The sequence below is a fragment of the Canis aureus genome, chromosome 8 (assembly GCF_053574225.1).
Source record: "Canis aureus isolate CA01 chromosome 8, VMU_Caureus_v.1.0, whole genome shotgun sequence".
Taxonomy (NCBI): Eukaryota; Metazoa; Chordata; class Mammalia; order Carnivora; family Canidae; genus Canis; species Canis aureus.
Window position 1 is genome coordinate 73,522,660 of NC_135618.1, and position 27,057 is coordinate 73,549,716.

The 27,057-nt window shown below is 48.0% G+C and overlaps 1 long non-coding RNA gene across 4 annotated transcripts; it reads left to right on the plus strand.

Moving 5' to 3' along the window:
- Positions 1-1,418: 1,418 nt before the first annotated feature.
- On the plus strand, positions 1,419-25,935 carry LOC144319747 (uncharacterized). 4 transcript variants are annotated; one of them, XR_013385470.1, is made up of 6 exons: positions 1,419-1,744; positions 18,187-18,358; positions 19,958-20,115; positions 21,383-21,707; positions 22,473-22,713; positions 25,687-25,935. It is a non-coding gene; the product is annotated as an uncharacterized LOC144319747 (long non-coding RNA). The 4 variants fall into 4 exon arrangements; XR_013385469.1 differs by lacking the exon at positions 19,958-20,115; XR_013385472.1 differs by lacking the exon at positions 19,958-20,115 and having other exon boundaries at positions 22,561-22,713.
- The last annotated feature ends 1,122 nt before the right edge of the window (positions 25,936-27,057 follow it).

Genomic DNA, 27,057 nt, shown 5'->3' on the forward strand with positions numbered 1-27,057 from the left:
TAACCACCCCGTGTTCTGCTGATGGCAAATCAATGGCACATTTTTCTTAAACAGCCAGCACTTGGTATTTTACTACCAACCACGAGGGCCCCCGCCTTTTAATTACTCCTGCTGAGCCTAGCACTATATATAACACTAATGTTTCTGGGACTGCCAGCAATTAAAACCAAAAATAAATAACACATTACAAGCTGCAGACCCAGCTAGGCTCGGGTAACGCTACGGATGGATAGAAGGCTTTTGTTTTTAATTGCTCCTGTTTCTCCTCGCCCTGCAGAATGTAAACACCTGACAAGCAGCTGTTTGCTGGGAGATGGAGCAGAAGAGGCCTTGACTTCAATCTTGCCCGATGTTCTCTGCCTCGCCCGGGGCCCCAGGGAATAGGCTGACATCCTCGTGCCTCAGTATTTCACTCTGCAAAAGGGAGAGGTCCGAGCACAAAGCCGACTGTGTGCGCACACGCTGATGGACGCGCTGTTTGGGGTCATGTATCGAATCGGAACGAGCCATATTGATTTTTGCTTGTTAGGTTTGTTTTTCGAGCTCCAACAGAATCTGGGGGGGGGGGGGGAAGAGGCAGTTTTGATGAACACTTATCTTATTTCATCTGTTGAATGTGTGAGTTTCACACCAGCGAGTGTCCCTAAGCAGGACAGGACAGTTATAAAATTGAATTGTTAGAGTCCTCTGTGAAGCCCACCGTGAGCAATTGTTTTTCTTTTTTGCAAAGGGAAGTCTTTGCGCAGTGCCCATATCGAGCGCTGGGCGGAGCTGCCAGCAGCTGCCAGTTGTGAGATGCAAGAGTACAGATTTGCCAAGAAGGACCCTGAGGCTCCTCCGGCCTCTGCCCGCCCCCCGACCACACCTTCAAGGGAGCTCTGTCTTTATCCCACCTCCCGGACATAAGATTTAAGGATCCAGGTGTCCTGACGCTTGTAAGCGCATCTGATAGCTCTTGCAAAAGCGATCTTGGAAAGACCGCACCAATAAAAACTCCTGTACACCGTCACGAAAGGTTCTCCCCATGGGTGCTGCAGGCTGGTTCCTTAGCGGCTCCCCTTGGCACCCCAAGCTCTGCGGACTCCAGGCCTAGTCTCTTCTCTGCCCCAGTTCTGAGCGGGCCCTGGGCGTGCCTGAGAGAAAGCGGGAAGGCAGGCCCGGCACCTGCCCTGCCAGCAGATGGCTGCTTTGTGGTGGAGTCCTCGCGGTCTGATGGCCCGGACTGCCAAGAAACGCAACATGTACAATTCAAACACACCAGGGCAGATCCACATGCGTTTCCCTTTCCCCGTGGGTGTTGGTGGCTTAGCTGCAGGCAAAAAGCCTCCCTCTTAAAAGCAACAAATAATGAGCCTTGACAGGAGCAGGACTGACCTAATGCTGACTCATGAATGTCACCATTGTTCCATCCTGCCATGGGCATTAGCCCACAGTCAGCACTCAGCCAGAATGTCTGCATAGAGAACAAAGCGGATTGCCTCGACAATGGCTGTATTCTGGGCACGTTGCTAATGCAGGTAAACACGGCAGGGCCGGGCCTCACTTCTCTGGGGCAAGAAACACCCAAGGACTGGAAGCCACGAGGGCCTCTGATTGCGTCGTCCACCCGTGCCCTCTTCTGGACGGTTCCCTTCACAAAGAGGAAGCCCATGAATGGCCTTTGGTGACCTGAGAAGTGTCAGCCTGCCTTCTTCACGGAGCTCGAGAATTAGCACGTGCTGAAGGCCAGCAAGCCGAATCAAAGGTACGCACTCTCCCTCCTTCTGCTCCAGCCATCGCTTATCCGTCCCCTGCACCTGTCTGAGCTCCGGACACCAATCTCCCTGCCCCGGTGGAGGGCTGGGGGGAGAGGGCAGCCAGCGGGTGTGCTGTCAGCGGCCCAGCTGTCTGGCACGGCCCAGCTGGACGCTCAGGCTCATTGCCTCTCCTCTCTTTTCACATCACATCCATCAACACCCCTTTTTCACCCTGTCAGGTTCCTGGCCCCCACGTCCCCCCACCCCAGCCCACCCCCGGATTGGCCTGCCTTCCTCCAACAAAGGTTTTCTGTCTCGCATGGATGGATGTCTTGGCACTGCAGCCCCTGTCACACGCGGGGCTGAGCGCCACCCCGCAGAACCCGAGGGGGGAGTCATTTTCCTCTTGCAGATCTGGAGTGGAGATGGGTAGGGTTCCTGCCCACTGCTCGTGGCGCTGTTGGCCAGTGGGGCCCCTGAGAGAGAAGCGTGAGAAGGGCACAGATAGAGGACAGGAGTCCTTCGAAGGTGGCACAGGAGGTGTGCGACTAGGCCAGGGAAAATGAGGCGGCTCCGTGCCTTTTTCCGTGGGAGATGCAAGCTCAGACGCCTTCAGGGCCCGACAGGTAGGTCAGAGGTGGAAAATGAGTCTCAGTAAAATAACCTTTTACGAAGGCATTGAGCTGTTGAAGAAGGAAATCGGGGAGCCTCTGGTCAGTGAAGGAGCCTCACTGGTGTCTAATAATCCTCAGTGAAAATTTTTTCTTTCTGGAATGAGAGATCTTGGGAATAGAGACGGGCTCAGCTGCATCACTCACGCATTCATTCACAAACCCTGTTGATCACCTCCCAGGTGCGAGTCCTAGGACTTCTGGTGTGTTCCTTTCGGGCCCTTTCGCTTGCAGCCCCGGAGCTGATCACGGGCAGCCCGGATCGGTGCTCAGCCCTCACTCAGGTCACCCAAGTGCAATAAGTATCTTTTCTTTATCCAGCCATAAATATTGATCGGGCGGCTTTTTAAATCATCTAATTGCTAACGGCGCATCTGCTTAGAAGTGTCCTTTGTCCAATATTCTTTCAAAGCAGCTGCACAGGAACCTGAGCTGTAATTTCCCTAACCCATCCGTCAACATTCACGCCCAGCTCCCCACCACCTACAGAAACGCACGAGGCACTTACAACCGCAGCTGGTTCTCAGCACTTACACTGTAATTCGCCAATTACCAAGGCTTCAAAAATCATTCCAGGGTGGACCAGGAATTATGTAAGCCGCGGATATAACAGTGATTATACCTGGCCCTTCTGGGTGGCTCTCACCTCAGCCACGGGAATCACTTTGCAAACACTAATTAGTTGGATGCGTTCGGGGATGCCTTGTGCGGAGGGTGGCAGGCATTGCAACCAGGGAGAGAGGCCCCGAGTCACTCTTGCGATCCAAGGGGCCCGGGGGCGGGTGGTCGGTGGCTCAGAGCCCCGCTTTTTTCTAGGCAGTGTCCCAGAGAACACAATGAGTCAACAGAGGTGGCTCTGGCAAAGGTTGCAGAAACCAAGGAGGAAAGAACAGAGTAATGATGGCCTGGGGGCTCCCACAATTTATAGCAAGGAGGGGAAATTGGAACCATCTCCATGGGAGTGAATGATGCATGTGATGAGAAACCAAGTCAATGGCTCTCCCAACGTGACTGCCTACACCTGGTCTAGGTTGGCCAGACCTCTTGATCTGCATGTGAGGACAGTTGTTCAGCTGACTTCCCCTGGCCTTTCCCTTCTCCAAATAAATGTGCTCATGGCTATGGATCTCCCTATAGCAAGTATACTTTCAATCAGGTAATTATCTGTTGGGAATCTCTAAAGCCCCCTGACACCACCACCACCACCACCCCAACCACCACCACTGCCATTACCTTTCATAAGGGTTGGGGGATGTTGAGCCTGCTGCCCGTTTTTGTTTTTGTTTTTAAGATTTTATTTATTTATTCATGAGACACATGCAGAGAGAGAGAGAGAGAGAGAGAGAATGAGAGGCAGAAGCAGGCTCCACTCCACACAGGGACCCCAATGCAGGACTCAATCCTGGAACTTCGGGATCAAGCCTGGAGCTGAAGGCAGACGCTCAACCACTGAGCCACCCAGGCATCCCTATGACAGTGCTTTTAATGACTTTTCTCTAAAGTGCTTTGAAAAGAAAAAGGGATCCATGGTCTTCTTACAAGTGCAAAAAGACTGAATTTTTCTGGTTTAATCTTAAAATCACGTCACTTTTCCACTACCATGTATCCGTTGTGTATTATTACAACATCACAGCTATTTTGTTTGTCCTGCATCTACAGATAAAATTAATGACCCAAGAAAATGTACAGTGATTATTTTGTGTTACAAAATGAGAAGGACAGACTCCCAGGTTCAGTTCCAAACTTCTCAGGCTACCATCTAAGGGTCCGCGGTGGCAACGACCTGGAAGCTAAATGCACAGGGAAACAGAAGCCACTCCTGATAATCTAAAAAGAGGGAATTTTAGGGGCACCTGGGTGGCTCAGTGGTTGAGCATCTGCCTTCAGCTCAGGTTGTGATCCTGGGTTCTTGCATTGGGCTCCCCACAGGGAGCCTGCTTCTCCCTCTGCCTGTGTCTCTGCCTCTCTGTGTGTGTGTCTCTCACGAATAACTAAATAAAATCTTTTAAAAAATAAAAAAAAATTAAAAAGTGAATTTTATAGAGGGGGCCAATTACAAAGACAACAGAAGAACTAAAACATCAAAGAGGGAACAGCAGAAAGCTGCCACCCTCCCCATCAACGCCTCCCAAGGCTGCAGACAAAGGAAGAGGCAGAGTTGCTGGAACCAGGTGCTGAGGTCCATTCCCCAGAAACTGGAAGCACAGTGGGCCTGTGAGGCGGATGGATGAACTGGGCTGATGAGGGAGCAGCTGCAGCTTCTCTGTCCTCTGCCCTCCAGTCTCCTACTGGCAGAGCACTGCCATAAGCCAGGTGGCAAAGGAGCCTGGGAACTGTAGTTTTGTTGTGCATTTACAGAGTAAGACCTGGTGATGGGTCTGAGGGCAAATAAGCACATGACTGGCACAGATGGCCATGACGGGATGTGGCTGCCACTAGAAAGAGTCCATCTAGTCCATCTAGGTGGCCACCGAAAGGCCAAAGAGACCGACAGTGCCTTAGTGAATGCATTAGAGTGCAGGATCTGGTCCTCAGGGTTATGACCCAGAGTCATTGCCTGACTACAAATTATTGACTCGTGGAAACATTTACATGGACGAAATGCATCAAGAAAAGTGATGCAGGGCAGCCCCAGTGGTGCAGTGGTTTAGCACCGCCTGCAGCCCAGAGTGTGATCCTGGAGACCGGGGATCAAGTCCCATGTCAGGCTCCTTGCATGGAGCCTGCTTCTCCCTCTGCCTGTGTCTCTGCCTCTCTCTCTCTCTCTCTCTCTCTGCATCTCTATTAATAAATAAACAAAATCTTAAAGAAAGAAAGAAAGAAAGAAAGAAAGAAAGAAAGAAAGAAAGAAAGAAAAAGAAAGAAAGAAAGAAAGAAAGAAAGAAAGAAAGAAAGAAAGAAAGAAAGGTGATGCAGTAAAAAACAGATTAACTGTCTAGCTGATGAGACATTCGAGAGGCCCGAACATGATTTTCCTGTAGGAAAACTGCAAGGAAACCTGAATCATCTGCACTCTTTGGAGCAGGGAGGCAGAGCCAGGGGACACTTGTCTTAGGCTCAGTATGTTTTTCGGGCATCAGGTTCCCATGCGGTCTCTCGCAAGGCTGTGCATGCCTTCAGAAACAGATCCACCTCACCTTTGGGTCAAGGCCCCTCTCCACGGGACTGTACCTGCGGGATTGCAGCAGGCGTTTCCTCAGTGACTTTATCCGTCATGCTTTCATAGCTGGCTAATGGGAAACTCTTTAGATAGGCTAACACAATCCATCACATCTTAATCTGGCCTGTGAGACAGTCTGCTTCTTCGAGAAGACATGTTGCCATGATGACTCAGCTGCCAGAGGCAGCCATTTACAGAAGGCTGGCCTGGCAGGACGTGGGGATAGAGTGAGGGTCACCCCACCTCACTCTATCCCCACGCGCCACGTGCAGGCTCGCTCCATACTGCCTTCTGGGGTTTCTCTGGTCCTTGGCGGTAGGAGATGGCTTGCAGTGTGCTGACCACATCCTGAACTCCCTCAACAAAAAGTGCCCACTCCCACACTCCCTCTGGTGCTCAAGAGTCAAATTGGTGCCCATCTTTCATGGGTCTGTCACCATCCACAACTCAAGCTCACACAATTGCCCCTCCTCCAAGACCACAGAGCATCTTGTTTGATTCCTTTTTTGTGTGTAAAATACTTTCATCATGGATTTAGGTCTTGCTTGACTTCCAACATTACATAATAAAGGACAAGAACCATGGTTCCCTGACCTCTAGCCCCAACAGCACTTGGTATACAGTAGGAGCCCGTATACTTTCCCCTACATCATCCTATTGTTAGGTAGCTTTAAGTTTTATAGAGTTCTTCTTTCTTTTGACTCAAAATCTTATCATTTCATCCAATTGTCTTAGGGCTTTCTTTCAAGTCACACAGAATAATTATATCCCTTCTTCTACATGGCAACCCTTCAGATATTTGAATAGAGGTATTAGGTTGGTTCTGCATCTCCTTTTCACAAGGTCATTCCTTCTACATGTTGGGCTGTCTGTAACACCCATCATGCCGTTCATGGAGTGTCCATGGCAAAAATCTACCCTTCCATGTCTCCTGGATTTTCCATTCAAATCATGCCTGATACTGAACATGATTCCTAGGTAGTGGTTAATGTCCAACTGTTGTCATGTGCTCTTAGAAAGCACTTTAGATATCTTCATTTTCCCATGACCCCCACACCCACTTGAGGTTTTCAGCTCTTCAGAACAAGGTAGGCCCCCAGACTACTTCCTTGTGGACCACCTCTACATCATCGCCTTCCTGGGCTCGAGCTACAGATGTGAGAGCCCCTCTGTTGGAGACTGAGCTGTCCATGCCTGGCCACCCTCTCACTTGCCACAGAGGTCTTGGTTAAAATTCAAAGCGCAATGATATAAACGTGTTCAATCTCATAATGTTCTTCTACAATGCAAGCTTCAGACAATCCATCACTGAGAGAGAGAGAGTGAGTGAAAGAGAGAGACTAGTATCTTTTAGGTACCCAGCTGCCTGCACAGTTGGGACCAAGAGCTCGTCTACACCGTCCTGAACTCCCAGCAGACCACTGCAATGGCTTGCCTCCAACCTATTCTCCACACAGTCTCTGCTGAGAGCTTTGGGATGCAAATCTGATTCTAACACTCTCCTAGTTAAAACATTCCACTGGCCCCCCTTTGTTCTTGGGACAAAGACCAAAATTCCTAACATGGTCTCCGTGGCCTTCCATAGATACTTTGGAAACCACTTAACAGTCCCTTACTTCCCCGCTTCAGATTAGATCAAGCAAATCCCTCTATGACACAGTCTCATAGTCCCATGTACCATGACGATGGTCGCATAATTTTACATGTATGTGTGCAACTCTGATTGAAGTCCGTCTTCCCTGTAGAGTGTAAACTCATATGCCAGGGGGCATGCCTGTTTGTGGTCACCAGAGCCCCAACATCAGGCCCAGGACCCCACCCACTGAAAGTCCTCAGTAAGCATTTGTGAATGAAATGAAAGAAGGACACTGTAGTGAGGTAGATGATGCCCCCCACCCCATATTATCCACATCTTCAGAACTTGTGAATGCTACCTTACATGGCAAAGGGGACTTGCAGATGGGATAAGCTAAGGATCTTGAGATGAGGGGATTCTCCTGGATTACCCAGGTGAGTCCAATGTGATCATGGTCCTTATAAAAGGGGCAGGCAAGGAGGTCAAAGGACAAAGTAGGAGGTAGGAGGATAGAAGTAGGAGACTGGAGTGGTTCCAGGAAGGAGTCAGGAGCCATGGGATGCAGTCAGCATCCAGCAGCAGAAGAGGCCAAGGACACAGATCCTCCCCTACAGACTGCAGAATGAACCTTGACGTCAGCCCTGTGTGGTGGGTTTTGGACTTCTGGCCTCTACAACTGTAGGATACTGAATCTGCATTGTTTTCAGCCGATGAGTTTGTTAGGGCGGCCATGGGAAACTAATGCAGGTGGGAAGAAGACAGAGGAAGGGAAAGACCAAAATTGCTGTCTTCGTTGAACATTTGGGAAAAGGTAAGAAATACCTAACTTAAAAATACCTGGGAGAAAAGGTCATGCAGGTCAGTCAAAATCTCGTCTAGCCGGGTAAGGATCACTGTCCTTGGAAAAGGGCCTCTGTACATGAGAATGTAGTGTGCCTGCTTGGTTTCATTATTCTATCAAGGACCTCCCACCCCACCCCCCACCCTCCGGCACTTATACTTTTCAGGGCAGGCTCCCCTGCTCTATCATACCTGGAATCGCAGCTTACTCTGCTTCGGGGGCCTCTCTGCACCCAGGCAAAGGACCCTCCCCAGACTCCCATCTGCACCCCCAACGACTCCTGGTAATGCAAAGGGCTTAAGCAGGCTGTGATGCCTGAGCTGCTAGTTAGAGTGGCAGGTGGGGCAGAGCCAGGGTCTGCATCTTCTGGGCCTTTGTCCAGTGCCCTGTCCACCACACATGATGCCTCCCTATCTACGGGTTAGAAAGATCAGGATGTCTTGGGCTCTATCTAGGGATCAAAAACGATGACCCTTACTAACACCTTGCCTACCAGAGAGACCCCACTGTATTTCCATCTGCAAATCTCACTCAAAATGTATTCCAGAGCATGTCTTTTCTCCTCATTGCTGGCCAAGGCTTGCCTGGCATGTGTCCTAATTTTTCTCTGCCTCAAAGAAGCCCCTTGACCGAAGGGGACTGGTTCTCCTATTCAGAGGAGTACAACCTCCCTGCCTCAGCAAATGACATGACATTTGCATAAAGCCTGAATTGAGATGCTCTGGAGCAGGTGATGCATTCAGAAAGCCCCTTGCTCTGTTCCCGTCCATCAGCCTCGCTGGAGATCATCTGCCCCACGCCTCTGTTTCTGCACAGCCAGCCTCAGAGGCAGCGCGGGGAGGCAGGAATTGGGCCAGCTGCCTGAAGACTTTAATGTTAAAATGTGTTGAACATTCACAGGCCACAGAACTCTGCTAAGTGAACCAAATGGGCCTCCCTAAAGCCATATGCTCACTCCATCACATCCCAGCTGCAGCCTCCTACAATCGGGGAGTAGACTTGCTGGGGAAGCTTTGGGGTTGGGGTTTTTTTCCCTTCCTGTTGAACTGCTAATACCAGATGCTGATGTCACAATCCAAGAACTGGCAGTGAAAAGTCAACAGCAAGCAGAGCATCCCCAGAGAGGAAGGACTTACCCTTTCTTAATGAGCCCTTTTTAGAGGCATCTTTAGACTTTGGCACCCCTCCATGCATATTTGAAGGGTGAGACCATCACTGACTGGTCAGGAGCTGTGGCAGAGATGAGCTAGCTCCTCACCAAACACGTTTCTCTCTCCTTTGGGCACAGAGCTAGACCACATTTGTCAGCTTCCGTTGGAGTAAGGTGTGGCCAAGGGCTAAGTTTTAGCCAATGGCATGGACCGTGTACCGTGCCACTTTACAAAAAAAATGGAATCTTCCTTGATCTGGGTGGACCAGCCACCCCAATTTGGCCAGGACAGCCCTGGTTTTAGCACTGTGTCCTGGGGAATCTTTCAGTCTCCGACAAACTGGAATGGTTAATCATCCTAGTGACCCCCATGGCTGTCTGCCAGCTATAGACAGAGTTTTGGGGCCCTAGGCCATGGTTCTCAGACTTCAGCCTGCATCACCTGCTGGGATTATTAAATCACAGATTGCTTCTGTTTCTGATTCAGCAGGTCTGGGGTGGGGCTCAGGAATTTACATTTCTAACAAGTTCCCCAGAGACACCTGTGCTCCTGGCCCAGGGACCACACTTAGAGAACCCTGCTCTAGGTCATTGATTCTCAAACTTTGCTATATATTAGAGTTCCCTGGAGGAGGGGTAGGGGATGAGGGAGGGGGTGGTGGAAGGTGCTTAAAAACATCCCATTACCTAGGCTGTTTCTCAGATCAGTGCACCAGACTCTGGGAGGGAGTCCCAGCTGGATTTTCCAGCTCTAGGGGTAATTCCAAGGTTCAGCCAAGTTTGAAAACCAGTGCCCAAGATCAGTGTCTTCCAATGTTAATGTCCCCATGAATCACTTGGAATTAAAATGCAGACTTTTTCGGTCAGTCTGGGAAAGAGCCTGGGATTTTGCATTTTTAACAAGTTTCTAGGTCATGATGGAGGAGCCACCACAGTGGGAGTAACACGGCCTCAGTTCAGTGGTTGTAAGACAGCAACGTGCATCAGAATTACCTAGAAAACTTTGTCAGAACATGGAGATTGCAGGGCCCCAGCCCCAGGATTTCTGACACAATGGAGCTATGGTGGGGTCTGAAAATTAGCATTTTTAACAAGTTCCCAAAGAAAATTCTGACTACTCTTGCCAAAAGAAAATAAAAGATTGGATTATCAGGGGCAAATAGCAACTAACTATTCACCTCCTTGATACAGTTCCTGACCCATTTCAGGGAATCACTCATTGGGGCGCACGGGGGCGCAGTCATTTAAGGGTCCAACTCTTGGTTTTGGCTCAGGTCGTGATTTCAGGGTCATGAGATCAAACCCTGTGTCAGGTTTCATGCTCAGTGTTCAAAATCTGCTTGAGATTCTCTCTCCCTCTCTGCCCCTCCCCACCATTCTCTCTCTCTCTCTCTCTCTCTCTCTCTAAAATAAATAAACAAATCTTCAAGGAAGCACTCATGCTCCTGAAATGAAGAGCAAATACTGCAGATGCCCAAAGTTCTCCCTCTGATGTTGGCAAGTGGTCAAAATGACAAGAATTCATTTTAATCTCAGTATGAACCACAAAGCTACTAGTTGAGGCCGAAGCAGGCGGAATTAGAAATATCACATCGTCAATGCTGTTATTACCACAAAAACAACCGTGGCTGCACCCGCTACCACGAGTGCCACCATCACTACTCCTGGTTGGCATTTCCGGATGGCCTTCTGTGCACCTGGTGCTGTTATAAACACTTACAACTTTGTCCTCACAACAACCCTTGCATTTGAGGAAACTGAGCCACAGAGAAGGTAAGGGACTTATCCAAGGCCACAAAAGAGAACCAGGATTTGAAACCAGAGAGTCAAAAACAATTTTAAAAAAAGAAAGAAAATAAACCAGAGAGTCCAACTCCAGTCTCCCATGTCTCCCTGTCATAAGTATTGCCCTGTCCTGTCTCCTTCAGGCACCAGAACAAAACAATGACTTGAAAAGAAACATCCAGGTGTTATTGTTATTGAAGACAATTATCACTACTACTCTTGTCTCCTTTCCAAGTCTTTTTTTTTTTTTAAGGTTTTATGTATTTATTCAAGAGAGACAGAGAGAGAGGCAGAGGCACAGGCTGAGGGAGAAGCAGGCTCCCTGCCAGGACCCTGATGTGGGACGTGATCCCAGGACCCCAGGATCACCACCTGGGCCAAAGGCAGATGCTTAACTGCTGACCCACCCAGGTGCCCTTCTCTTTTCCAAGTCTTAAACTTCTGGTATTCACCAACGCTTTCACTGTCTCTAGAGAAAATATCAAATCATAGGAAAAAAGGACGTGAACCAGTCCATCAAAACATTACGCTGAGTGTTCACTCACTCATTCACAATCATTCACAATCATTATCAAGACGGGGTCCCATTCTGCGTACCTTTTGAAGGTGGTGAATAGATGGAGGGATCAGATATGGGGTGTGGGAGAAAGAGAAGTCACAGAGGATCAGGAGCACACGGTCTTGTTCACTGCTGTGGATGCCCATTGAGCAAGGAGAGAAAAAGGATGTGAGGCTGGAGACACAGAGTATGGAACAGGAAGAAACCTGCATGTGCAAAATCGGTTTTTCACTCTGAGGGCCATGGGGAGCCACTGAAGAGCTAAGAGCAAGGGAGGGCTTACCTGAACAGGAGTCTGATTCTCACATCCTACAGTGGAAACATAATGGGGCCTGAGCTAAGGGAAGGAGAGCAGGAAGGTATAGCAGGGGAGGGACACCCATGAGTGACATGTTGGCATGTTGGTGGGAATTCTTGGGTGACAAGGTTGAGGGAGGAGTCCAGATGGAGTCCCTGGTCCCTGACGTGGTATCCCTGGTGAAGACTGCCTATTACCAATCCACCGGCCCTTCTTCATGTGCTTCAGAAACCCAGCTACTTTGTGCTCACCTTTTGGGGCACCAGGGTGGCTCAGCTGGTTGAGCGTCTGACTCTTGATTTTGGCTCAGGTCATGACCTCAGTGCCATGAATTTGAGCCCTGCATCAGGCTCCGCACTGAGCTTGGAGCATGCTTGGGATTCTCTCTCTCCCTCTCCCTCTGCCCCTTTTCCCACTCGTGCTGATGGTTTTTTTTTTTTTTTTAATGTATTTTTAAAAAACACACTTCCCAGACTCTCTTGCAGATAAAAGTAACCATGTGACACCATTCTGGCTAATAAGATATAACTGCTGAGTAGAACTCTCTCGAAAGCTCCTTACAGGTGTTCACTCAGTTGGAACACAGCATCTCATCTCACCCTTCTTTCTTCTTCCTGCATGGAACATGGTCAGGAAAGTAGGTCAGGAGGGGACATGCAGGGACTGTATCACACCATAGAGGGGATCACATACGAAAGATAGCTAAGCAAAAATACTTGGTTCTTGACAATCCCAAGCAACCATGGTGCCAGCCTGGGACAGAGGATGTGGCTGCTGAACAAGAAGATGGCTGTGGGAAAAGCTAACAGTATAATTTCCGTAACAGAAAGAACCATTTTATTCTGGTCTAGTGTACAGCAATGTGTATTAGTATTTATTATTGTTTTTGTTTGGCTTTTCACCATTTGACACAGAATAGAACCGCAGAATCATAGAATTTAAGGTTTGGCAGTTTTCACTTTTCAATTTCTCTTGTCTGTTGGGGGGAAGTTAAATGATGTAGAACTGCCTCTAGTAACTGACCCGTCAGTCCAGGATGAAAATTCTTTCTGTGGTTGCAGCCTAGACCTTGTGTCCAGGGTCTGCCCTCATCTAGCCCCAGACTGCACCGAGCAGGCTTAACTCATGTCTACACATTGATTTGTGTTCTTTAGTATTTTTTTTAAAAAGATTTTATTTATTTTACAGAGAGTAAGGAGGATGAAAGAAAGAGGGAGAAAGAGAGTGAGAGAGAGAGAGAAAGAGAGTCTTCAAGCAGACTCCTCGCTGAACATAGACACCCCCTACATGGGGCCCCTTCCCAGGACCCTGAGATCACCACCTGAGCCAAAATCAAGAGTCAGATGCTCATCTGACTGAGCCACCCAGGGTCAGGACCCAGGGTCCTCGTTCTTTAGCCTCAAGCTGACCCTTCGAGGATCTATGGGCCTATTTCTATCAGGCCATATTTTAGAAAGGAAAACAATGTTTTGCTCTTGGCCTCGATGGAGCAAATTTGGAATACATTCCACCCTATAGAAGCCAGGATGGTTCTCCTCGATGTGTTCTCAGGATGGGGCCCCATCCTGCCCTTAAGTAACATACCACCACCCATGACTTTGCCTTTGCCGTCCCTCGCTGCTGCCCAGAAATGCGATATTACCAACTCACATAAAGCAGATTCCTCTCCCGCGGTGAGGCTCACTTTAACCAGGCCTGATGTCTAAAACCAGATGTCACAGTTTCCCAATTTACAGTGAGAAAATGTATAGCCGCCACGTAAAAGAAAAGAGTGTCGGAGAAGCACATCATCAGAATGAGAACGTGTTAGCTGGACTGACGTTTGAGAGCCTGAAAAGCAAGCAAAGTTGACCTCAGCCATGGGATCAGCGTGATTGGAGCTGGTTAGCCACAAACTCCACGACCACCCCCAGCAGTTGGTTGCAGGTGCCTCCAGCCCCAGAAACACTTAGAGACCTTTGCTAAGGGTCCCTCTCCCAGCTGGCACCTTACGTTTCCCGCCGGGGCACTCCTGATTGCCAAGGTCTTTCTCTGAATACACGAACAGCTGTAATAAGGTGGCTGTCTCTTCTTCCTGTTTCTTTAAGGTGACTCTGCAGCGTTCTGCTCTGATCTATTATGTATCCCTATTAAAGTTTAACACTCAGAAGGCATCCTTATTTCTCTCATTTCTCAGTTTTTAAGCAATGACTCACTTTAGACCCCAAGGACCAACAAGAGGAATGAAAGCAGACTGATTTCTGCCTGTGGCGTAGGAGCGCTTCTCATAACTTCAGAGTCTAATGTTATGTTCGGTACCAGTGAGACTTTAAATTCTGGGCCGCAGGGAAATTTTTCAGGAAGGCCCCACATAGCCCTTCTGCTTAGAAACTAAGCTGCGATTTCCCTAGGAAAGGGCTTTGGATCAAGATCGCTGCAGAATTCCGAGGCCAGCTGGGCATAATCGTGCCCCCGTCAGTGGGGGCCTGCGAGCGGCTTCATTCACATCTGAATCTTGGGGGGTGATTACTGGCATGGTTAAGATAACAGTCCTGCTGACTGTTGTCACGTCCCATGCTTCAAACCCTTTTTCTTCTCCCTGGCAGCCCAGATTAATCATCCTGTATTTAGACAGCTAAATGGTGAGCCCACATATAAAAAGGGTTTTCTGGCACCAGAGCCAGGTTCCGAACACATTACTGATGACAGAGTCAATTTCCCTGGCACCTAGCATGACAGAGACAACTTGGTATGGACACACAAGTCGCCACGTGCAAAACTATGCCATTCCAAGGGACAATTTGCATGGGTAGCTACAGTACTGAAAACCAGTAGGAGGAAAGGAGTCTATTGGCAACTGCCTCCCCCCAGCTGGCACCCATTTCCAAACACATAGGACCGGCTCCATCATTGGCTCCTCTGTCCGGGCTGTCCAAGCCAAGAGAGTCAAGGGGATGAGAGGTGACACACTGCTGCTTGCTCCCAGCAGGTGTGGGGGCACACTCTCTGAGCCTCAACCATGACATAAGGGTGAACTAGCTGGGTTCTAAAGGCCCTTCCAAGTCCCACGTTCTATTTTAATTGATGCTTTATTGACAACAAAGTCACAGCTTTTTGGGCACAGAGGGATCAATTCACTTCACGATGAAAAAAAAAAAAAACAGCAGTCATTCATTGGCACATATTTATGAGCATCTTCCACATATAAGTCAGGCTGCATCTGCCCTGAGAGCCTCAGTTACTATGGAGGCACTACTGTGATTCTCCATTGTGTCCTGGTGACTCTTTGATGCAGTTGGAACAAGAAGTCCCTTACACTGCGGGGTTTTTATGATTCATTTTGTTCCTGTGTTCTGTGTATGTCAGTCTCTCTGGCTGTATGCCTCTATTCTATCCCAGCTTTATCGATCTTACCAGCAACCCCACCCAGGGCTGTGCCAGACACTGAGATATGGTGGGGTCACAGAGAAGGACGAGGGTCAGGTGGGAGTCAAGAACAGGGACAATCGAGGGTGGTGGTGGTGGTGGTGGTGGTAAGCGAGAGATGGAGTTATGGCCCAGCTTCATGGTGAGATCTGAGTTCAAGTCTAGACTGCCACTTACTGACCTTGTGCCCTTGAGCCCAGCTTCCCTTCTATAAATGTAGTTAAAGGCCCAGTGTAAGATCAGGAGCAATAAATGAGATACTATACATCAGGTGCTTAGGCTAGTGCTTAGAGCAAAGTAAGTGCCCATTTGAAATAAAGCAGTGATAATCATCAGGGATGTGTGAGATTTAGAAATGTCACTCTTACTGGGGATGTCTAGGCCCAATTACTAAGAGCGATGAGAAGAGCCATACAGGCCAAGACAGCTACAGCAAATCACCTACAGCAAAGCCTTCCTTTATATAAATGCCATCTGTGCCCTCACAAGGCTGGGGACAGTAAATGTGCATGATTGGAGATAATGGGAAAACATCAAGGGGAAGGGGAAGAGCCCATAACCAAGGTTTAGAAGAGGCAGCAGGTGCTTTCACTCTGGAGGGTATCACAGAGCACTTTACGGAGGTGATGACATCCAAAGGCAAGTCACAGTTACCCTGCAGATGTTGGGGTAGGGCATCCAGGCCGACAAATAGCATGAGTACCGACAGGAAGTTAGACATCTCAGGATAGGTCCAAGGCAGTAAGGAAATGATTCACACTCTGCACTGTGTCTGCCCACTGCCCCCCAACCCTGGGAGGGGGTGGAGAAGGAGCAAGGGAGCCCAGGGCTTCCTTGTACCATATGAGTTCTTACGTTTCACCATTATAAGTGTGAGGACTTAATACTTGCGGTGTAGCAGAGAAGGCCCTGGTGTGTAAATCTTGGCCATGTCCCTTGCCAGCTGTGTAACCCCAGGCAAATTATTTAACCTCTTGGGCCTCAGTTTTCTAGAGTACAAGATGAGGTTAAGTACTGATGGTGCTGTAGGCCTTGAATGAGACAATGCAAGCATAGCACGTTGCATGCACTCGCTAAATGTGAGCCACAATAACCCCGTATAATGATACAATAATAAAACATGACACAGTAGCACGTAATAATGTAACAAAATATCCCCCAGGCTAGAAATGCATGGGATATTCTCTGAGCACTGCTTGTCATCCCATCAGGAAATTCTGAGCCAACACCAGGCCTCTAGAATAAACTAGAGGTTCAGATGTGTTCAAATTAGATTTCCTTTTCAGTGACAAATAAAATTATAATTTTAAAGAATAATATTACTAAAATAATGCACCCTCTTGGTGGTCAACTCCATAGAAGCAACGATTTTTTTTTAGAGCGAGAGAGAGAGTGGGGGTGGATGGGAAGGGACAGAGAGAGAACACTCAAGCAGGCTCCACACTCAACACAGAGCCCAATGCAGGCTCGATCTCACACCCCTGTCATTACGACCTGAGCCAAAATCAAGAGTCAGATGTTCAACCAACTGAGCCACCCAGGTGCCCCCAGTAGAGACAACAACTATGGTAGCAACTGAGGTTTGTTGAGCCTTACTATGTGCTATAAGAGCTTCAGATATGTTCACTGGTTCACCTCATTAGGTGGGTTTGATTTTTAGGTGAATTTCAGAAAAGAGAAGCAGAGGGTTTCCTCAATAGAACTTGTTGCCTCCAACCTGGGCTGGCCCAACATGAAATAGCTCATTTCTGAAGGCAAAGAGGCTTTCAGAGTATCCATCCTGATTTTTACTTCAAATAATAGATATGCAATGTGCAGGAATGGCTGGCTGTCCCAATACCTCCAATGCCAAGGGAAAACACCACCAGGCTAGGGTGTCTCCCTAGGCCAATGCTACCAGAACAATATGCCCAGCAGGTGCCACTTCCCAGACTCTGATTGCCTTTCCCAGAAAGAAATGGGAAGTCTGTATCTCCCAAAGGATCAGGATCAGACTATCTTCTTCAATTGCAGGGTTATTGCCCCAGATGGCCATCATCATCACATGTCCCATGAAGGATCAGGTTCAGAAGCATCCTCACAGGGCTCCCTGAAAGACAGCAGGAGGCTCAGATTCTTCCAAGAGCTGTCACTAGCAGAAGCTCTTCCCCATTCTGCCTTCAGCTCTGTCACTTGGTTTTGTTCAGTATACCCGCATGGGCTACAAGCACCAGTTTCCTTTCCAGAGAGAGACAGAAAGACTTGGGCACAGAGAACAATGATGGGCTGGCAATTTTTCAAGAAAAGGCTTTGGTCTGGAAAAAAAAAATAGAGGCTATCCAAGTATTTATCCATCTTTCCTTCAGACTTCCTAAAAAATACTACTTTTATCACTTCTGTACTTAAAATGTTTAGTGTCTTACCATCCATAAGATAAGCTCAAATTTAGGGACCTTAGAAACAGCCCTAAACTATCTATTCAAATATATTTCCAGAGATCCCCATGAAAAGCTAATCTGCTCAGAGCTCTTCATCCTTCACACTTGGCACATGGGCCTCCTCCTCCTCCTGGGATGACCTTGTCCTTCCTGGCTTCTCCTCCTCCTTCAGGGACATGCTTGGGTCTCTCCCTTTCTTCCAGAAGATGTTGCCACATGCCGCCCTGGCGCCAGCCATGGACATGCTTCCCTTTCGTTCCTGGCTGGGACATGAAATTGTTTATATGAACATCCGCTAAGGACAAGATACCATGCTATCTTTACCTAGCAGAGGCCTAAAGCAATAGCCTTCCCTTCAAGAGGCTTATAATGTGATGACCAAACTCAGCAGCTAACCTTGAAATCAACATCTGTAGATATATGAACAATGCATGCACAGATAGAGGACACCCCTCCTATGAGGCCTGAAACTCCTACTAATCAACTTAATGAGACGCTGGACACAAATCTACAGGGTGTCCCCAAGGCCACCGTAGAATCATCCTGAGGTCTATTCTATCAGCAAAGACAGTTTTTGTCTTTCTTTAGAAATTGTCCACTTGGAAGGCACAGGTGCATTTTCCCAAGGAGGCGTGGTACAGAATGGTTCCATCCCTATGGAGAGAGAAGGGTCAAGAAGATGGAACATGACATCCAGAAGCAGGTGGCTAGAGGAGCTCTACAAGGCACCATCCAGGAAAGGAACAAGGCAAAGATTGAGGTAAGTTCCACTCCTCCCTACCCATTTCATAAACTGGCCTGGACTTGAGCAATCTGGTATTTGAAGGTCAAGGCAGCAGGGTCCTAAGTAGAGTAGCTGGTGACAGTCAGCACATGGGCATAGGGAGAAGCCCACTCATCTGCAGGCAGAGCCCACCCTCTGCCTTCTGGGGCTTCCTGCTGGGGCTAGTTCCCTCTAAGTGTGATGACACATTCCTGCAGCCAACAGAGCCTTACAGTCCTTCCTTCTCGGGACCTGAGACCCAAGGGCAAGGATTCCCACAGAAATCCCCACAATGCTGTTCCCTTCCTTTCACAGACACCAAGCAATACCCAACTTTAAAAGAAAATCACATGTCCTGCTTACTCAGATGTCTTCAGCCCCCAACACACAGAGGTCAGAGTGGAGTACTTGGCAGCCACGATTTAGTAGATCAGCTGTAGGGCCTCCCACATGTCTTCCAAAATCAATTTCTATCTGGACCTGGCCTCCAAACCCAGGCAACCCTAGCCAATATGGTCAACTTGGGGAAATTAGCTCATGGTGGCCCTCATAATCACTTTCCTATGGGACTCAGGGACTCTGCCCCAGCCCGACACACATGGAGATGTCCTTCATGTCTCTGCTTAAGCACGTGCCTATAAAGAGCAAGAGATAGACCCAACTGACCCTCCCAGGAATGACGAGAGGTAGTACGGCACTGTGGTTATGGCATTATTTGCTGTGTGACTTTGCACAAGTTACTTTACTTCTCTGTGCATTTTTTTCCCATCAGTAAAATAGTAATGATAATGAGTACCCATCTCAGAAGTTTGCTGTAAAGATTAGATTGAATATATGTGAGATTCTTCTGCCATATGTGTCAGATAAATTTAGGTATTACTATTTGTTTTTGTTTTTAAGTGGCAACACTTATTCATGGAAGGAAGTTTTCCAGAGCTGAATTCCATGTACTGAAGCAACGAGTAGCTGATGGGACTGGGCAATCTCCAATCTCTGCGTCTACCATGTAGAAATCCCCACCACCACATCCGCTAGTGGGACTGGCCTTACCCCCCGGTGTAACTTTGTCAGTTCTATAACCCAGCCTGCCTTCTTCATGATTGTGGTTTTCTGTGGTCATGTGACATCTTTATTCCTTTTCTCTGTATAAATATCATTTCTATTTTCTGTATTTACTACTCAAATTGATGCATTATACCACGAGCTGTACATCTGTCTTCATTCTGAAGGAGTAATAGATCTCTCTCTCTTTTTTTTTCTGTAATTCAATAATTTGGTTTTCTGTACAAAGCAATTCAAGTTTCTATTCCTGAGGGAAGAGGGGAAAACAAAACAAGCAAAAGGCACCACCACTTCAGTATGGAGAGAGAGAAAAAAATTTTTTTGTTTTGAGAGACACCATTTGAGGCAGAAACCCTGAGGGCGAGAGAAAGTGCAATTTCCCTGGAAACAGATTATCCTCTCCAACAACCAGGTCTTTCACACCATTTGAATCCCTTACAACTATTATTGGCAGAGGCCAGTTAGGGCTAGAAGACAGCTAACGGGTCTGCACCGGGTGCTTGCTGAAAACCAGCCAAGAGTCTTCTTTTCCAGATGCTCATAGAAGCCAGAAAAGAAATCTGCCTGAAATTCATATCAGGAGTTGGAGGGCACCCAACGGTGACAGGGACAACTGCACACAGGGGACCAGGAGGAAATCATCACTCTCCTGGCGGATGGATGTGGTGCATCTTAACTTTTCCCCACTCGTGGTTAGTGAAGTGGAATTGCAGTGTGAACCAAACAAGTATCACTGGAGTCGAATAGGCCACTGGGTGGAGAAGATCATAGTGAGCTACCAGGCTGTGTTATTGGGCAGATAACCTCTCCAAGCCCCCATTCCTCCGAGTATAAAGCAGAAGGAGCAGGGGCCCCTGGCTCCCAGCAACGCAGTGGTGTGGCAGTGAAGTTCAGGGATACGTATCTAATCCTTAGCCTAGGCCCTGGCATATGGAAAGCACTTAGTATGTATTAGCTTATATATATATATATATGTTTCATAGAAGAAAACTTGATTCTCACCCCTTCACTGTGAGCTACCAATACAATGATCTTGGAAACTCCATCCTTCCCATGAATCCGAGTCCAGTTGACTCCAAGTGACACAAGCTACATCCATACTTATTTGGCATTACAGCTTGCTCACCTTCAGGCGACAGGTGGGGCTGCTTTAAGGACATGCCCTTAAGAGGCCCGGAAGCCCCCCTTTCAGACCAAAAGGTTCTTGTAGGAACCACCTTAAATCTGAACTCTTAATTGAGGCTCTTACAGCCACTCCATTGGAAATTTCTTTTTTTTTTTAATATTTTATTTGTTCATAAGAGACACACAGAGAGAGAAGCAGAGACATAGACAGAGGGAGAAGCAGGGGGTCCCACAGGGAGCTTGATGCGGGACTCAATCCCAAGACCCCAGGATCACAACCTGAGCAGAAGGCAGATGCTTCAACCACTGAGCCACCCAGGTGTCCCTCCCTTGGACATTTCTTATTTGGAGAATCTTTTGCTGTAACACACTGGAGATGAAAATAATTTTCTTTTTCAACCCAGCACATTCTGGGCCTTCTAGATTTTCTCTGAATTCTTTGCAAAAAATATAAAATAAAAATAAAACAGTTCCTTCTGTAATTCCTCTCTCTTCCTATCTCTTATTAGATCCAGATCAAATAAACTACTTTATGAAAGTAATATGACCCCTTCCATATTGCTGTTGGAAATTTCCTTCACCAGGATCTCAGGTTCATGAGGTGCAATTTCTGTCTCCCTAAATCCCTCAGAGTTCAATCTTGCTGGGTGCCGGGGATTGCCCTCTCTCCAGCCTAACAGCCTCCTCCGCACACTCCAGCTTTCAGACACCAGCTGGTCCCCAGGTCAATCCCACATATTTTGGGTTCCTGTTATGGCCACGTTCCATCTCTGTTTCAGTTCTGATTTCCCAAATTTAGCGGCTTAAGACACCAACCAATATATTCTTTCTCAGAACTTCACAGAATCACAGCAAGTTTGATGGTGCTGTCCGTTGGCTGTTTTCTCCCAGAGTCACTCACTCCTACATCTACATTCAGCGGAGGGTTGGCTGGCTGGAAAATCCAAGATGACCTCACTCACACATCTGGCAGTTACTGCTGGCTGTTAGCTGGGCTTCTTCTGTTCGTCTCCTCCTGGTTTCTCACCCTCCAGTAGGCCTTGGTCTTTCTCAGAGCATGGCGATCTCGGGATTCCAAAGCATGAAAGTAGAAGCTTCAAAGCCCTATTAAGATCTGGCCATTGATGTCACCCAATGCCATTTCCATCCTATGGTCAATGTAAGTCAAAGGGCCAGCCCAGATTCAAGGGGAAAGAAATAGAGTCCACTTCTCTTTTCTTTTTTTAAAAGATTTATTTATTTATTTTAGGGAGACAAAGAGTACGAGCAGGGAGAGGGGCAGAGAAAGAGAATCCCAAGCAGACTCCCCACAGAATGCAGAGCCTGACATAGGGCTCCATCCCATGACCCTGAGATCACAACCTGAGCTGAAATCGAGAGTCAGATGCCCAATCAACTGAGCTACCAAGGTGCCCCTAGACTCTACCTCTTCATGGAAAGAGGCAAAGTAACATTGCAAAAAACATTGTGAGATAGAATTAATTGCACATAATCTGCCACAAGCCTTATCACTACTTTGGGTCCAGATATATTCCCGTGTAGAATGAAAATTATTGGCAGAATTTGGCATCATTCTCTCAATGATGAAATTAAGTGATGATAAATAAGGGCCATAATTGGGACACCTGGGTGGCTCAGTGGTTGAGCATCTGCCTTCAGCTCAGGTCGTGATCTCGGGGTCCTGGGATTGAAAACCACATCGAGCTCCCCACAGGGAGCCTGTTTCTCCCTCTGCCTGTGTCTCTGCTTCTCTCTCTATGTCGCTCATGAATAAACAAATGAAATATTTTAAAAAAATAGGGGCCATAATTAGTCCACTCTTGCTCTCAACAGAAGTAGGGTTCTATTTCCTCCCTCCAGGTACCTCCCTCTTTTTCTTCTTTAGAAAACCCAGTAAGAGGTCTTACCTGATGACTTTTCTCAGGTCTTCTAAACCCTTCGTGGTTATCATGCCGGGTTGTCCACACAAGGCCTCAGCTCCATGGAAAAGGAACCCACTAAGCTATTTTTAGGTGCAGGAGCATCTTGAGGAGGCCATGGGCTGGATTCCACCCTCTGCTGCTCCCCAGCTCAATGACATCAGCCCAGCAACTCTGTAGGCCACGGTTTTCTTGGGATGATGAAACACCACTCTCAGGATTCAGGAGTGACTTAAATGAGTTCAGGTAAAGAGAAGTATTGTATCATTCAACTCTATTATTATAATTTTATTATTATTAGCATGGAATCATCCTTTGCCAATCATTACTTTTAATCCAAGTACTCAAATTCACGCTACTCGTTTTTTGTTGTGTTTGTTTGTTTTGCCACAACCTTAAGAGACCAACATTCATCCTCAAATAAAGCCAGATATTTCTGACTTGGTCTGATCATCATAGTTTGGGATATTTGGGTAATATTTGTGCAGATTATCACCTGGGCCTTTGCTCTCTCTGGGAAACAGTCCCAAAGCTTTTGCACAAAGTGAGAATCAGATGCCCTGGCAGCTCCTGTTGAGGAAAAGGCTGTTTGAGCTCAGATCTGGGCAGGGCCTGAGGGCAGCTACCAGGTGACCAGGTATAGGGATGAAGGAAGAAAAAGGGAGACAGGCAGGGAATGGGGGCATGAGCCACACAGGATGAGCAGCTCTGGGCAAGAAATCTCAGTTAGCACTTCCCAGACGACCACAGGGCCTTGGCAAGACCCAGAGGTGGTATTAAACTTTGGGAGCGGGACTCCTAGAGAAGCAGCCTCAGGGAGAGTGGGGCAGGGATATAGGGAGTGAGGATGGGGGTGTGTGCAGGGCAGTGTTGGGGGCAGGGGAGGGTTTGGGGAGAGAGGGCCAAAGAGGGCAGTTGAGGGAGGAATGGTGTTGGGGAGGCAGTGTCAGGGAGGCAGTGTTGATGAGGTCAGTGCCAAGGAGGTGGTGTCAGGAGGGACAGTGCCAAGATGGGCACTGAGATCCTACTCATCCAGAGGCAAAGATATGTCTGGTAGAATTGAGAGCCTGGTGTTTGCACAGCTTTGCCCTCACCCCACTCCTGGGCCTCAAGGGAAGGGACCTCATCACCAAAACTGGAAAAGCAAGGGGACCAAATATCTTTATATCATTAAAAAATCTTCATGAGGATGTGGTTTATGTGTCTATGCTGGACACCGGGTAGGTGTGTGGACAAGAGTAAGTTAAATAATACGACACAGGCTCGGTGCACTTGAGAAATATACAGTGTAGTTTTCTCTCCTGCTTCATAGCTGTAAATTCCACCTCATTCATTCATTCATTCATTCATGCAAATAATGTTTATTGAGAGTACGCAAGCCCTGTGCTCAGCAGCCCAGGCCGGCCCTGCCCCTGCCTCTCGGTGCTTCCACCCCCAGGGACAGAGATGACAAACAGCTGATGGACAAGCCTGGTGGGGTGGATATGTCTCTGCGAATAGTGCTAAGTGCTTTGCAGGAAATAAACCGCATAGTGACAAACAGGGTGAGCAGGGAGAGACTGGGCAGGCTCTGAGGAGCTCTGCAGGAGCAGGGAGGAGACCTGAAGCTGCAGATGGGTGCCCGCAGAAGGTGAGGAAGAGCAAGAGGAGCAGGTGCTAACGGCCATCACGTGGGAGAGACGGGTGGGGCCAGAGCCAGGTGAGCACAGGAGAATGGCTCCCCTGCCATCAGATCCAGGCCCTGTAACATGCAGGGCCCCCACTCCTGCTGGGCCTGCCCTCCAGCCCCCAGGCTCCCTGAGATCCTCTATGCTGGGCTCCTCCCTGCTCCTGGCCAGGAACCCTGCTTCACCCTGCAGGCATCATCCCAGGCTCCTACGTCTCCAAATCCAACACTCAGGCCTCTTTCAAAGCCCACGTGATAGAGAAAGACCTCAAGTCTTATCTGCACATCTAGCTGAAAGTAATCTAGCCTCTACTATGTCCATTTTATTTTATTTTTTAAAGATTTTATTTATTTATTCATGAGAGACACAGAGAGAGGCAGGCAGAGACACAGGCAGAGGGAGAAGCAGCCTCCCTGCAGGGAGCCCGATGCGGGACTCGATCCCAGGACCCTGGGATCATGCCCTGAGCCAAAGGCAGACACTCAACCACTGAGCCACCCAGGCGCCCCTACTATGTCCGTTTTAAATGTGCGTATATTTCTGGAGAGCCTGGTTGGCTCCATGGGCTGGGTGTCTGACTCCTGGTTTTGGCTCAGGTTAAGATCTCAGGGTCCTGGGATGGAGTCCTGTTTGGGGTTCCCTGCTCAGTGGGGAGTTAGCTTGTTTCCCTCTCCTTCTGCCCCTTCCCTGGCTCATGAGCTCTCTCTTTCTCTCTCTCTTTCTGGAATAAATAAATAGATCTCAAAAATAAAATAAATTGAAAAATATGTATTTGTATATATGTGTATGCAAATGTGCACATTCTATCATATGTGTACCTTCTGTCTTGAACATGTGTCTGGGGTGTATTTTTATCTCTATATTGTTTTGAGCTGAAAAAAAAACTTTAGGAACTATCTGTGTCCATCACCCTCTTTTACAAATAAGGGGATTAAGTCCAAAGCCTTAGGAAACTTGCTTAAGGTCACATAGCTGGGATTTGAACCCAACAAGACACATAGAATCTGATCCCTCAAGGTGCCCCTAGAGGACCTGGAAGACGTATTTTTACAAGATAAGCATGTTGATCACAGGCTCTCGAGACCCCGCATACTCACTCCAAAGAGGGACCCCCCCTTGAAACCCTCTTGTGCGTGTCCACGTTCACACCTGCTGCCCAAACACTTAGGTCCCCACTTGGCTTTATACATCTTTGTATCCCCCACAGTATTTAGAAATGGAAGTTGCTCGATAAATGTTTGTAAATGAATGAACGGTTGAGTGGGACACGAATAATGGGTCTTTGCAGGGAGGTCTGGGGGGAATAAAGATTTACCTAACAATTTATGTTGCTCTTGACACGCCATGCTTTTTTCCTTGCCCAAGAGGCCAATAGCACAAATACGTGCCTTGCCATGAAAAATTCACAACCGTGCATTAGTCAGATACCCTGGTGACATTACTCGCAAACTGGGAAGCCAAGGTCACAGCAGAAGCTGTCGTAAATCAAATGTGTTTCAAACACAGCATCTTCCTGTTGGGAAATCTGACCCATTTAGTGTGTTTTCTCCAGGATAAAGCTACTTAGCACACCTCCTGCTTCAAGAGAGAGAACGCCTGACGCTCCAACATATCCGGTGCCAACCAACCGGCAGCGTTGGCCACCGGCTCCGACACATCAATCCCCTCTCCTCACAATCGCTCAAAGAAAAGCTTGTCTTCTGCACGGTACATTAGGCAACTGCAGAAGAAGATACGAGAAGCTTTGAAATGCATTTCCCAAACCGTTCCACATGATGTTCCTGGATGTTTGGTTAATAAAATATTCCATGGTCAAATAATTGGGGGAGGCTGTGTCTACTGTATCCTATTCTTGAGGAGCTTGCAACGTACCTGCAGAAAAACCCCGCAAGGATGAGAACTGTTTATCCTGGAGTTCCCAGGATTTCACCCAGGAGTTCCCAGGCGTTGCAACAACAAATCCTTTTGCACCCTTTATGCCATAGAGTGGCAGCTCTGTGGAACTTCCAGCAGTACAGTTAGAGCCACTGGTAACTATAGAGGCTCTTTCCAGGTCCTCGAGCTGACTTCCCCTCCTCCTTCTATGAGCCTCCCACAAAGGACAACAGATGCACAGAACACAAGCTGCATGGGAGAGCAGGGATTCAGCTTGACTTGGCGATAGCCCCCAGTCTTCTCATTCACAAATGTCCTGGGCACCTGTCCAGTATCCCAATACTTAGGCTGTCAGATAAAATCAAATCCGGACTTAGTAAAGAGAGACTGTCATTCACAAGGATTATTGCAAAGCGTGGGGGTTAAAGAGAGACTATTGCAATGGGGGGGGGGCACTTTGATCACAAAATCTGGAAGCCACTCAGAGTTAGGCAAAAAGGGGTTTTCTTCTTAGAGAGGGATAGTAGTCAACATGGGCAAGGGGAGCTGCTCTCTGGCTTGGGGATCCCTCCTCCACCCTTCGCCGGGCGCAGTCATGCACCTGCTGGAGGAGCCCCTGGCGGGTGGAGCCGCTAAAGACCCCAGCAGGTGACATCAGTGACTGCCCAAGGTGAACCCTATCTATACTGTGGTTCCTCCTAAGCATACATACCTGTGATAAAGTTTAATTTACACATTAGGCACAGCAAGAGAGGAGAGAGGGATAAGCAAGGCAAGAAAGAAGCAGATGTGGGAAGTGGGATGAAGAGGTGGCCTGATTGGGTAGTGAATCCAAGAATGTTGTACCTGGAGGTGAGCCTATTCTCAGGAGGGCCTGTCTGCTGGCTCTGGTGGAGGGTGGGCCAAAGGTCAGGGCCCTGGGGGAGAAAAGAGAAACTTTACCAAAGTTTGGGTAACAAGCATTTTGTCTCAATTGATCTGTGGGAACTAAATAGTTCAGTTAATCATTTACGAGGTAAAGAATGGGAGTTTGGAGGGTCTGTGTCTG